Below are 15194 nucleotides of genomic sequence, written 5' to 3' on the forward strand. Positions count from 1 at the left end.
ACCTCCTTAGTCATCAGGGAAATGCAAATCAAAACAACTCTGAGATTCCATCTTACACAAATCAAAATGGCTAAGATCAAAAATTCAAGTGACACCACATGCTGGCAAGGATGTGGAGAGAGAGGAACACTCCTTCATTGCTGGTGGGAATGCAAACTAGTACAACCACTTTGGAAATCTATCTGGTGCTATCTCAGAAAATTGGGAATAGGGCTTCCTCAAGACCCAGCTATTCCACTCCTTGGAATATACCCATAAGATGCTCCAGCACACAACAAGAAAATTTGCTCAACCATGTTCATAGCAGCCTTATTCATAATAGCCAGAGAATAGAAACAGCCTAAGTGTTCATCAGTAGAAGAATGGATAAAGAAACTGTGGCATATATACACTATGGAATACTACTCAGCTATTAAAAAAAAAGGAATTCCCGAAATTTGTGGATAAATGGATTGAGCTAGAAATAATCATGAGTGAGTTGACCCAGAAACAGCAAGACTCAGATGGTATATACTCACTTATATTTGCATACTAGCCCAAGGGGCATGTTCCATGAAAGTCTTCACTTAACAGGAAACTGGGACAGAGGGTAGGACATCCTATTGGGACTCTAGATGAGATAAGCATGGAAGAATAGCAAAGTAGAAGGATCTAGAGGGTCCTAGCAACTTACAAGAAGAACATTATGATAGGCATTTTTGGGCCCAGGGGTCCCGTTCAAACTATGGCACCACCCAAGGACAATATAGGCCTTAAACTTCAAACCCCTACCCAGATCTAGCCAATGGACAGAACATTCTCCACTGTTGAGTGGAGAGTAGGGTATGACTTTCACACGTACTCTGGTGCCTCATATTTGACCACATCCCTTGGATGGGGAGACCTGATGGCACTCAGGGAAGGATAGCAGGCTACCAAGAAGAGACCTGATACCCTATGAGCATATAAAGGGGGAGGAAGTCTCCCTCAGTCACAGTCAAAGCGAAGGGGAGTAAGGGGAAAATGGGAAGTAGGGAGGAATGGGAGTATACAAGGGATGGGATAACCATTGAGATGTAATAAGAATAAATTAATAAAATTAAATTATAAAAAAGAGATACTCACAAAATAAAACTTCAAACAAGATTATTTTTAATTGTTAACATCTCAATTTAAAAAAAAATACTAAAGCTTAAATCATACATCAACCTTCATACATTAATAGTGGCAGACTTTAATTCCCCATTCTCATTAACAGACAGGTCATTCAGACAAAAATAAACCTGATAGACATTATAAACCAAGTGAACCTAACAGAAATTTACAGAACATTTTATCGAAACACAAAGATTATACGTTCTCTTGGTATTTCATGGAACTTTCTCCAAAATTGGCCACATACTTGGATCAAAGTAAGTCATGGCAGATACCAAAAAAAAATTAACTCCCTGCATCCTGTTAGACCACCATGGATAATCAAGAGATTAATGCCAACAGAAACAACAAAAATCCCACAGTCTCATGGAAATAGAACAACTCTCAACTGGATGAAAAATAGTTTAAGATAGAAATTTAAAAGACTTTCTATAATTAAATTAATAAATATTAATACCCAAAATTATGAAAAACAATGAAAGTTGTGCTAAGAGGAAAGTTCACAGGACTAAGGGCCTACATAAAAAATTGAGATAATAGGTCACCAAGGAGAGACTTGATACCCTATGAGTATATACAGGGGGTGGAGGTCCCCCTCAGACGCAGACATAGGGAAGGGGAGTAGGGGGGAATTGAGAGGAAGGGAGGAATGGGAGGATACAAGGGATGGGCTAACAACTGAGATGTAATATGAATAAATTAATAAAAAAATGGAGAGATCTTCTATTTGCAACTTAATAACACACCTGAAAGATCTAGAAAAATAAGAAGAGCCAACAGTAGTAGATGGAAAGAAATAATCAAAAAGAGGGCTGAAGTCAGGATAATAAAAACAAAAAGAACAATACAAAGAATCAATGAAACAAATAATTGGTTCTTTTAGAAAATCAACCAGATAGATAAACCCTACACAAACTAACTAAAAGATTGAGAAAGAATAACAAAATAAATAAAAATATATTTATTTTTGTTCATTTATTATTAACAACAAACATTGAGGAAACCATGCCCCTACCACCTAAAAATGATTAGGTCATACTTTAAAAACCTATACTTTATAAAATTGAAAAATCTAAAATAAATAAGTAGTTTGCTCAATAGATACCACTTACTAGAGTTAGTGAAAGATTAGATCAACAATTTAAATAAATGTATATACCCCTAAAAATAGAAATAGTTATTAAAAGTCTCCCAATAACCTGATAGAAAAAATGGGGAATAACTTTGAACACAACTTTCTGGGAATAACACCATTGTTCTGAATAGGCACTAAGATCAAAAATTAGTAAATGGTACTTCCTGAAATGGAAAGTCTTCCTTATGACCAAGGGCACAATCAAATAAGTGGCAGCCTACAGAACAGTAAAATACTTAGACCAAGTCCACATCTAATAGAGGACTAAAATTCAAAATATATAAAGTACTCAGGAAACTAGATAGAACTAAATAATCCAGTTAACAATGGGACACAGATCTAAGCAGAATTTTCAATACTGGAAACTATAATGGTAGAGGAAAATCTGAAAAAATGTTAATCATTCTGAGCCATCTAAGGAACGTGAATCAAAACTACTTTTAGAGTCCATCCTGTCAGAGTGAGTAAGGTCAATAATACAAGTGACTATTCATGCTGGTAAGCATGTGGAACAAAAGAACACTCCTCTATTGCTGGTGGGAGTACAAACTTGTACAGCCACTATAGAAGTCAATATGGAGGTTCTTTATAAGTTGGGAATTAATCTACCTCAAGATCCAGTTACACCACTCCTGGGCATATATCCAAAGTCCGCCGCATCCTACCATAAGGACATTTTGTTATAAATGATCATTTCAGCTTTAATCATAACAGCCTGAAATTGGAAACAACCCAGATGTCCCTCAGCTGAAGAATGGATAAAGAAAAGATTGTACATTTATACAATGGAATATTTATTACTCAACCATTTTTTCTGAAATGGCATCAGGAAATTTTCAAGGAAATGGGTGTAACTAGACAAAAACCCTCCTGAATGAATTAACTCAAACTCATGAAGATAAATATGGCATGTGTTCATTTATAAGTGGATATTAGCTGTTAAGTAAATGATAATCAAGCTACAATCTGTAAACCCAGAGATGTTAGGTAAAGAAGAGAGGTCTAGAAGTAACAAAACTATCTTACTGGGAAGATGAAGTAGAATAGTTCTATGGGTGGATGCAGTATGGGTGAGGATGGAGAACAGATCTATGGACAAGGAGATGAGGTGGAGGGAGAGAGTGGAGGGAGAGATTAATGGAATTGGGGAGCATTTGGGAGAAAGTGTAGAAATGTAGCATAGTGGAAACTTTCTCGAACATATGAAGGTGATAGCAATGAGGACTCATGGTGAGGTAGTTACTGAGTCTCAACTGTCCAGCTCCTGTCACCAGGTGTGAATTCCTGTGGTGGGAGTAGGTAGCATTCAATTGAGGTATTGGCCAAGGGTGTTTGGTGGAAATTACCACACAAGGAAAACTATTGTTAAGACAAAGGCTTGATAACTGCAAACTGACAGTGGGGCTCCATTGCTAAGAAAACTACCACCCAATGTTTATTGAATATTGAAAGTACTAGGAGACACACATGGAGATTGAGCAGCCTATTGGCTACCTCTAAGCAGCTGGCCTAGGTCCTCTCCACATGTTGACCTTGGTTGGTGCATCAGTCTCTGCATGGCCCCTTGGGCCCAGATTTGTTAGCTCTGTTAGTCTTCTTGTGGTGCTCTCTTTTAGAATCCTCTTATAATGAGAGACATGTGGATCTGGAAAAGAAAGGAGGTGGAGGAGAACTGGGAGGAGTAGAGGGAGAGGAAACTATAATCACATAATCAGTATATTTTCAATTAAAGAAAAAGGGAGAAAAAATAGGATACAGATCTAGACAGAGAATTCCCAATACAAGAAACACAAATGACTATGAAACACTTAAAGAAATGTTTATCATTCTGAGTAATCAGGAAAATGCAAATCAAAACTACTTTGAGATTTCATCTTATACCTGTCAGAGTGGCTAAGATCAAAAGAAAAGTGACTGCTCATGTTGGCAAGGATATAAGTAAGAGGTACATGCATACATTGCCGGTGGGAGTACAAACATTTATAACGATTATGAAAATTCACATGGCAGTTTTTCAAAAAGATGGGAATTGATATACTTTAAAATCTAGGTATATTACTCTTCACCATTTCCCTAAAGGATGTTTTATACTACCACAAGGACTCTTGCTCAGCTATGTTAATTGCTAATCTATTCATAATAATCATAAATTGTAAACAACTTAGATGTCACTAAGAAGAAGAATGAATAAAAAAACTTAGTACATTTACACAATGGACTATTACTCAGCTGTTAAAGAAAATGACATCATAAAATTTGCAGTCAAATATATGTAAGTAGGAAAAATAATCCTTAGTGAGGTACCCCAGACCCGAGAAAGATAAGTATGGTATGTATGCACATACAGCTGGATATTTGCCCTTAAAATATTGATAACCAAGCTATAACCAATAGACCCAGAGATATTAGGCACACAGGAAGGGACTCGGGGTAGAGGGACATGGATCTTGCTAGAATGGGAAAATCGAATGGATTTATGATTGGACTGAAGAAGGGTAGGAACAAGAAAATGGGAGCATCAGCTGGGAAAGTGGAGGGGAAACGGAATTAAGAGAGGAAATGAGGGAAAAGACAGCTACAATTGAAGATAATTTGAGGGATGATATAGAAGCCTACTGCAGTGGAAACTTCCTTAAATATATGAAGGCAATCCTTATAAAGGTCACAAGTCTCCCAATAATGAGGGAGACAAAGTCCATACTGACCATCTCTTGACACCAATTGTGGGAGCCAGGATTCAGGAGGGGGTGAGGTAGAGACTCAACAACCCCAGAAACTGACTCCAGAGATGCATCAAGTGCAGATATAGTTTTATGGTGCAGAAGCAAGAATTTTTTAATATTTATTTTTCTTACAATTTATTCACATTATATCCCTATTGTTACCCGCTCACTCTTAACTTCCCTTTCTCACTCTGCCTCCCTCTTCCACCCTCTTCCCATCCCCTAGTCCTCTGACAGGGGCCCCCGTTGTCCCACCATCTGACCATAGCCTATTGTAGTGAATATAAACATGTTTTTGTTTTGATTCCAAGTGTGGGATAGGGAACAGACTTGTGAGAGAATAGGTGATGTTTATCCACAAGACGAACCACCTCATGTGGGGGCTAAGGTTTTGCCAGATGAAACACATCTTAGTACAGACTCTGAGAGGAGAGGGTGCTTTTGGGGTCTTGGTATTGTTTTGTTGGGCATCACTCCACTTCCAGATGCTCCTAGAGATGCTCCAGAGGACACACTGGGGCTCCCAGTTCCACTTGCTGTTCCAGGTTCCAGCAGCAACTTTGGTTAAATTGTTTGTCTGCTTAAATCCTGCTGACTATGCCAGGGGAATTGATCCCTGGAACAGACTCCAAAAAGGTATAACCATTAACTTCTTTTTCTCTTCTAACTAGGATAGGTGGATTAGAAGGGAGGTATAAACATTAAAGAACCCCAAAGTTGTAGGTCAAAGCATACGGGTGGCATCCAACATGCTTTTGGCATAATGGGTAACTTAACTTCTAATATTGTGGAGGAAGATACAGGTTTTGAAGATATACAGATGCTTATTTAGGGTGTCACCAAAATCGCAGCAGCTGTTGCAAAGTTACTTCCTGCTTTATACCCAGAGGGAATTTTTTGTTTTTCTTTGTCTTTTTACTGTATAACATTTTTTAAGTTTGAAAGAAAAGCCAATACGATACAGAAACTGAAAGGGTCATTAAATTCTGTCATTCTGGAAGGATTGTAGTCTTATTTGGCAGTATAACTAGAGAATTAGTGATTAGAGGTTGAAGCATTTGGAAAATAAAAAGTGCCATTGATAAAGGGAAAACACATGGTAACTAAGAGCCACTGTTTCCCACAATTGGTGCCCTGCTGTGTTCCAAATGCCAGGTATCCATAGCACCAGTCTGAGGAAGGAGGCAGAGAAAACTGGGTAGCTAGGGAAGGAAGGTGTAAAGATTCTAGAGGAACGGGAAAGCAGACAAGCCAAAACATCTTTGGGAGACAAGTGCTCTGATGGAAGAATTCTCTAGAGCTACATGGACACCATCAGCTTTTCCAGTCTCTCTGCCACATGTTCCTGCTGCTGGTGTTGAGGCTTACGATGAGATGGCATGGCTTCCATTAAATATGATAGAAATAAAGCATTCTAAAGAGTCTACTGTATGGCATGGAATGCATTCATCTTTTGTTAAATAAATGTTAAGTAACTGGGCTATGTAGCAAAAACTTATTACCCAAGATTGTAAGGGATTGGTGTCAGCTGTGTTAGAAGATGCTCTGGCTTTCCTGTAACTACCTGGGTAGATTAGGCTTGTCTGAAATCAGAATTTTACCTTCCTCTATCTCCCAGGTGCTGAGATTAAAGATTTGCACAAACATTCCTGTCCTAACAGTAAAAAAAAAGAACTACTAAGACAGAGTCTTTCTCCTCCAAATTTAAAAGATTTTTGAATGTTATCTTTTCTTTACAATCTATGAATTAATTTGGGTTTCATTGACTTTATGGAGAAACTGCACACAATTTTGAGTTTGGTTTACATGTGAAAGTCTATAATAGTATATGTCTTCCTTTAATATGTATGATTCATATGATTTTTACTTCTTTTTAATGTTAAAATGACAAATATTTATTAATAAGCACATATTAAAAATTAAAAGACTATGAAATAAAAATGAAAATACTCTATCATCTACCTTGAAGTGACAATAATTATCTTTCCCTTGGTTTTTATTCATTTTTAGGCCAATTATTCTTTTCTTTATTTATTCATTTTCATTTTTACATGTGTATTTATATTATTCCACATATATACAATAAACTACCTATAGCAGGAAAAACCATGACACAATCAGGAATTTTTATATGACAAGAAATGCTTGTTTTAAGAGGAGATAACATACAATTCAAGTAGAAATAATGAGACAGGGTAAGACGCAGACGTCCCTCTATTTTTTCTTCTTTCTGAGGGCATTTCAGGCTTAACTAGAATTTGGTCTTCTTCATGGAGAATTCCAAGGAAAACTACCCAAAGAATTGGGTTTCCATTCTAGAAGCCAAATGCCAGGATGTCCTAGCTAACTTATCTTTGTTTCAGTTAAACTGCCTGTTTTTATGGATCCCCATACAGCTAAATGCTTGTTTTAATTTCTGTTAAACTTCTTGCTTTTGAAATGCTCCTACATCTGCCAGGATATAGTTTCTGCTAAAAAACAAACAAACAAACAAACAAACAAACAAAAACCTTCCCATCCAAATCCTCCTCCTTTCGGTATCTGATTAGGAAAATTAACACAGTATTCTAAGGGTCAGTAACGAAATAAAATACAGTAAAATAGAAGAAATATTTACACATCAAATTAGGACAAAAAAAACAAACAGAAGGAAAAGAGAATGAGAAAGGCAAAGAAAGGGATATAGATGTAGAAACACACTCATTCCCACACTTAAGATTACCATAAAAACAATAAACTGGAAACCATAATGTATATGCAAAGGACATGTTGGATAACAAAAAATAAATAAAATAAAATGCATAAAAATAAAATAAAATAAAGTGAAAATGAAAAAGAAAAAATCTGAAACACATTATGCTGTGATAAAATAATTTCTTTCACTTTTCTTTCTTTCTTTCTTTCTTTCTTTCTTTTTTTTAGAGGAATGGTTTTCTTTTATTCACTTTACATCCTGATTATAACTTAATCCCTCCTCTCCTTCTTGTCAAACCCTTCATACTTCTTCCTGCTCTCCCCTCCTGTATTCCTCAGAAAAGTGAAGCCCCACTTTCCGTTTTTAAAAAAGTTCAAGTTACACCAGGATTGTGCTTGTCCTCTTCTCTTTTGTCCCAGCAAGGCAGTCCTACCAGAGCAGAGCTATAAAAAAGCTGACATCAGAGTCCATAACATAGACAGACCCCACACGCCTTACTAGAGGACCCACATGAAGCCTGAGCTGCTCATTGGCTATTTTTCTGTGGGGGCCTTTGTCCACTCCATGCACAGTCTCAGCAAGTCCCTCTGGTCCATGATTAATTGGTTCTGTTGGTCTTCTTAAGGAGCTCCTGTCACCTCCAGTTTATTTTCTGATTCACCCCACTTTTCCATAAGACTCTCTGTGGATTACCCAATGTTTAGCTGTGAATCTCAATATCTGTTTCAAACCTCTTCTGGATGGAGCTTCTCAGAGGACAACCTCCCTCTGCTCCTTTATGAAAGCATAGCAGAGTACTTTAGTAATGTCAGGGGTTGGCTCTCTCCCATGGGCTGTGTCTTGGTTTGGGCCAGGCATTAGTTTGAGATTCCACCAATCTCTGCTCTATCTGCTCTATCTTTATCTCTGTAAATCTTGTAGACAGGAAAATTTTTGGATCGAAGTTTTTGTAAGTGGGTTGGTGTTCCCTTCCCTCTACTAGGAATTTGACTGGCTAGAGGGTGCCCTCTATACACACAATGGCTCCTGCTACTAGGATTCTCTGTCAGAGTCCCCCTCGTTTTCTCCCAGGAGCATACTTTGACTTATGTCCAGCTTGTCATAGAGATTACTCTGCACACAGTTTCTTTGTTCTCTTCAGGCCTTCTGTCCTCTTGCCCCCAGGTCATGTCCCTACCTTGATATCTCTCTGTGTTCCTTCTCCAAACCTTCTCCCTCTCTTCTACCACTACTCTGTCTATTTCCCCGTATGAGTGATACTTGAGCATCCTCCCTTGGTTCTATCTTGCTACCTCTTTTTTTTTTGGGTCTGCATATTGTAGTATGTTTATCCTGTACTATATGGCTAAAGTCCACTTCTAAGTGAGTAAATATCATGTGTGTCTTTCTGAGCCAGGTTATTCACTCAGGATAATCTTTTATAGGACCATATATTTGCAAGCAAATTTTATGATATCTGTGTTTCTAATAGTTGAAAAAAATATTCAATTGTGTAAAACATACCACAGTTTATTTAACCATTCTTTGGTTGTGGGACATCTATGTTAGTTCCAGATTACGGTTATTATGAATAAAGCTCCAATGAACAGAGTTGAAGAATTGTCCTCATTATATGGTGGGGCACCTTTTGTGTATATACCCAGGAAAGTTATATCTGGGTCTTGACATAGAACTATTCCCAAACTGCTGTGTAAGGGCCAGATTGATTTCCAAAGTGGTTGATAAGTTTGCATTCTAACCAGCAATGGATGACTGTTCCTCTTTCTTCACATCCTCATCAGAATGTGCTGTCACTTGAATTTTGTATCCTAGCCATTCTGACAGTTGTAAAATGGAATCTCCCAGTTGTTTTAATCTGCATTTCCCTGATGGCTAAGGACATTGAGCATTTCTTTACATACTTCTACGCCATTCAAGATTCCTCTGTTGAAATTATCTGTTTAGCTGTTAATCATTTTTAATGGGATATTGTATTGGTTGATGTGTAATGTTTTGAGTTCTTTATATATTTTGGATATTAGCACTTTTTCAGATGTGGCATTGGTGAAAATCTGTAGACGTATTCACTTAGTTGACACTGTCCTTTGCCTTATGGAAGATTTTCAGTTTCAAGAGGTTCCATTAATTAATTGTAGATCGTAGAGCCTAAGATGTTGGTATTTTGTTCTGGAAGTTGCCTCCTGTGCCAGTGACTTCAGGGCTTTTCCCCAATGACTCTTTCAATAAATTTAGATTACCTGATGTTATGTTGAGGTCTTTAATCTACTTGGACTTGAATTTTGTGCTGAGTGATAAATATGGATCTATTTGCATTATTCTACATGTAGACATCCAGTGAGACAGGCAACATTCATAGAAAATGCTTTTATATTTCAATTATATGGTTTAGGTTCTTTTGTCAAATATCAACTATCCATATGTGTATAGGTTTGTTTCTGGGTCTTCAATTCAATTCCACTGATCAAACAGTTTGTTTTTATGCTACTACCATGTACTGTTTATTACTGTTGCTCTATAATATAGCATGAAGTCAGGGATAGAGGTACCTCCAGGAGTTCTTTTATTATATAGGATTATTTTAGTTATTCTGGAATTTCTGTTTTTCCATGTGGAGTTTAGAATTGTTCTTTCAAGGTCTGTAAAGAATTGTGTTGGTATTTTGATGGGGATTGCACTGAATCTGAAGATTGCTTTTGGTAAGGTGGCCATTTTTACTATGTTGATCCTACCAATCCATGAACATGGGGCATCTTTCCATATTCTTCAGTTTCTTACTTCAGTGAATTGAAGTTATTATATAGATCTTTGGCTTCCTTTTTACAGTTACATCAAGTTACTTTATATTATTTGTGGCTATTGTGAAGGGTGTAGTTTCTCCTTTCTTTTTCAGCCCATTTGCCATTTGTATACAAGAGGGCTCCGGCTTTTTTTTAAATTAATCTTGTATCCAGCCACATTGCTGAAGGTGTTTTTTAGCTGTAGGCATTCTCTGGTGGAATGTTTGGGATCACTTATGTATATTATCCTATCTTCTGTGAATAGTAATACTTTGGCTTCTCTCTTTCTAATTTGCATTTCTTTGATCTCATTTTGTTGTCTTATTGCTCTAGCTAGAACTTCAACTACTATATTGAAAAAATATGGAGAGAGTGGGTAGCTTTGTCTTATCCCTGTTTTTAGGGGAAATGTTGACTATTCACTTGCTGTATACAGCATTTATTATATTTAGATAATGGCATTGTATCGCTTATCTCTCAAAGATTTTCATCATAAAGGGGTGTTGGATTTTGTTAAAGGATTCCTCTGCATATGAGATAGTAATTTGTTTATATGGTGAATTACATTGTTGTGCTTTTATATGTTGAACCATCCTTGCATCTTTGGGACAAAGCCTATTTGATCATGTTGGATGATATATTTGATGTATTCTCAGACTCAATTTGTGAGTATTTCATTGACAATTTTTCCATCAATGTTCATGAGTGAAATTGATCTGAGAACTTTTGTGGTTTATGCATCAGGGGAACAGTGGCTACATAGAATGAATTTGAAAATGATCCATCTGTTTCTATTTTGTGGAATATTTTGAGGAGTATTGGTATTGGCCCTTCTTTGCATGTCTGATAGTATTCTGTGCTAAAACCATTTTTCCCTAGACTTTTTTTGAGTGGGAGACTTTTGATGACTGCATCTAATGGATGACTATTTAAAATGGGATGCATGTGTATGTTTGTGTGTGTGTGTGATCTTGATTCAACTAAAATAAGTGAAATTTATCAAGAAAATCATCAATTTCCTTTAGATTTTCCAATTTTATGGATTACAGGCTTTTGAAGTTTTACCTAATTTTTTTTTTGGATATCCTCAGTGTCAGTTGTTTTGTCTTCATTTTCATTTCTGAATTTCTTAATTTAGAAACTCTCCCTCTGCCTTTTAGTTAATTTGGCTAAGGGTTTGTCTATCTTGTTGACTTTCTCAAATAACCAGCTCTCGGGTTCATTTATTTTTTTGTATTTCTCTCTTTGTTTCTAATTATTGATTTTAGCCATGAGTTTGAATGTTTTCTGTCATCTACTCCTATTTGGTGTATTTGATTCTATTTGATGTAGAGTTTTCAGTGTGCTGTTAATTTGCTAGTATGAAATCTCTCAAATTTCTTCTTTTTTATGAAGTTTATTTTTAATTTATTCACTTTACATCTTGATTATATCCCCATTCCTTGTCTCCTCCCAGTCCCACACTCTTTCCTTCATCCCCCCTTCCCCAAGTCCTCAAAAAGAGGAAGACCTCCTCCACTACCACCTGACCCTGGTCTATCAAGTATCATCACTACTGCCTGTGTCCTTTTCCTCTGTGTACTAGCCATTCTAATATCCAATAAAATAGAGTTTAAACTAAAATTAATCACAAGAGATTAGGAAGGAGATTTCATACACATCAATGAAAAATTCCACCAAGATGATATCTCAATTCTGAACATCTATGTCCCAAGTACAAGGGCACCTACATTCATAAAAGAAACAGAACTAGAGCTTAAATTACACATTACAACCAAAACATTAGTAGTGGGATACTTAAATACCCCACCCTCACCAATGCACAGATCATGGAGATGTAAACTAAATGAAGAACTAATGAAACTAATATGTCATGAATAAAATGGACCTAATAGACATCAACAGAACTTTTCACACAGACAAAAATGAATATGCCTTTTCAGCACCTTCCCCAATTTCTTTTTGAAGGCTCTTAATGCTTTGAAAGTTCCTCTTAGCACTGCTTTTACTGTGTCCCATAGGTTTGGGTATGTTTTGCTTTTATTTTCATTGATTTACAGAAAGTTGTCTTTAACTTCTTTGTTTCCTCCCTAGACCAATGTTCATTGAGTAGATAATTGTTCATTTAAATGAGTTTGTAGCCTTCCTGATGTTTCTATTGTTGGGTTCCAGCTTTATTCCATGATGGTATTATAAGATACAAGGTGTTATTTAAATCTTCTTGAATCTGTTGAGGTTTGCTTTCTGAGAGAGTATATGCTAAATTTTGGAGAAATTTCCATAGATATCTTTTAGGTTCTTTTGTTTCATGACATCTCTTAATTTAATTATGTCTTTGTTTAGTTTCTGTCCGTTGGTGAGTTTTGGGTGTTGAAGTGTCTCTCATTATTAATGTGTGGGTTTTGATGTGTTATTTGAGTGTTATAATGTTTCTTTTATGAATGTATGTGCCCTTGCATTTGGGGTATAGATACTCAGAACTGATGTGTCATCTTGGTGAATTTTTCATTTGATGAATATGAAATGTCCTTCCCCATCTCTTTTGAATAACTTTAGTTGAAAATCTATTTTATTGTTGACCTTAAGGCCTGGGATATTGGATATCATGAGGCTGAGAAGATTCTGTAAGGCAGGGGAAATTGTCAACAGAACAAAGCGACAGCCTACAGATTGGGAAAAGGTTTTCACCAATCCTGCATTTGACAAAGGTCTAATTTACAAAATAAATAAAGAACTCAAGAAATCAAACACCACCAAAACAAATAACCCAATTAAGAAATGGGGCTCAGAACTAAACAGAGAATTCTCAACAGAGAAATATGAAATGGATGAGAAGCACTTAAACAAATGGTCAACTTTGTTAGTCACCAGAAAAATGCAAATCAACATCACTCTGAGATTCCATCTTACACCTATCAGAATGGCTAAGATAAAAAAATTCAAGTGACACCACATGCTGACAAGGATGTGGAAAAAGAGGAACACTCCTTCATCACTGGTGGGAATGCAAACTAATACAATCACTTTGGAAATCTGTCTGGCACATTCTCAGAAAAAGGGGAATAAGGCTTCCTCAAGACCCAGCTATTCCTCTCCTTGGAATATACCTAGAAGATGCACCAGCACACAACAAGAACATATATTCAACCATGTTCATAACTGCTTTATTCATAATAGCCAGAACATGGAAAGCCTTAGTGTCACTTTGAAGAAGAATGGATAAACAAACTGTGGTACATTTACACAACGGAATACTACTCAGTTATTAAAAGCAAGGAATTCTCAAAATTTATAGACAAACGGATTGAACTAGAAGTGGTCATAATAAGTGAGTTCATCCAGAAGCAGAAAGACTCAAATGATATATACTCACTTATAACTAGACTCTTGCCCAAGAGATATGTCCCATGAAAGACTTCACCTACCAAGAAAGTTGGATAGATGTGAGGACACCCTATTGGGACTTTAGGTGAGACAAGTATGGGTGAATGTGGAAATAGAAGGATCCAGAGGGTCCTAGAAACCTACAAGAAGAACATTATGATGGGCAGATCTCGGTCCAGGGGTTCTGCTCAAATTATGGTACAAACCAAGCACAATATGTCCAGTAAACATTGAACCCCTACCTAGTTCTAGCATATAGACAGGACATTCTCAGCAGATGAGTGAAGAGTGGGGACTGACTTTCACATGAACTCTGGTGCTCTATATTTGACCACGTCCCCTTGATGAGGAGTCCCAGTAGCTCTCAGGGGAAGGATAACAGGCTACCAAGCAGAAACTTTATACCCTATGAACATATATAGGGGAAGGAGGTCCCCCTCAGTCACAGTCATAGGGGAGGGGAATAGGGTGAAAATGGGAAGGAGGGAGGAATGGGAGGATACAAAGAATGGGATAGCAATTGATATGTAATATGAATGAATTAATAAGTAAAATTTTAAAAGAAGTGCTCAATGTCATTAGTCATCAGGAAATTCAAATCAAAACAACTCTGAGATTCCATCTTATACCCATCAGAATGGCTAAGATAAAAAATTCAAGTGACACCACATGCTGGCAAGGATGTGGGGAAAAAGGAACACTTCTTCATTGCTGGTGGGAATGCAAACTGGTACAACCACTTTGGATATCTATCTGACTCTTTATCAGAAAACTGAGAATAGGGCTTCCTCAAGACAAAGCTATTTCACTCCTTGGATTATACCCAGAAAATGCTCCACTACACAACAGGGACATATGCTCAACCATGTTCATAGAGGCCTTATTCATAATAACCAGAACATAAAAACACCCTAAGTGTCCCTCAGTAGAAGAATGGATAAAGAAACTGTGGTACATTTACATTACAGAATACTATTCAGTTATTAAAAACAAGGAATTCCCAAAATTTGTGGACAAATAGAGTGAACTAGAAATAATCATAATGAGTGAGCTCACCCAGAAGCAGAAAGAGTCAAATGGTATATACTCACTTATATCTGCATACTAGCCCAAGGGGCATGTCCCATGAAAGTCTTCACTTACCAGGAAAGTGGGACAGAGGGGAGGACATTCTATTGGCATTCTAGGTGAGAGAAGCATGGAAGAATGGGCAAATAAAAGTATCCATAGGGTCCTAAAATCCTAGAAAAAGAACATTACGAAGGGCAGATCTCGGCCCAGGGGTCCTGGTCAAATTATGGCACCAGCCAAAAGCAATACATGTAGTAAACATCGTACCACTACCC

This window comes from Acomys minous (assembly GCF_964271855.1).
Source record: "Acomys minous genome assembly, chromosome: 7".
NCBI classification, from domain to species: domain Eukaryota; kingdom Metazoa; phylum Chordata; class Mammalia; order Rodentia; family Muridae; genus Acomys; species Acomys minous.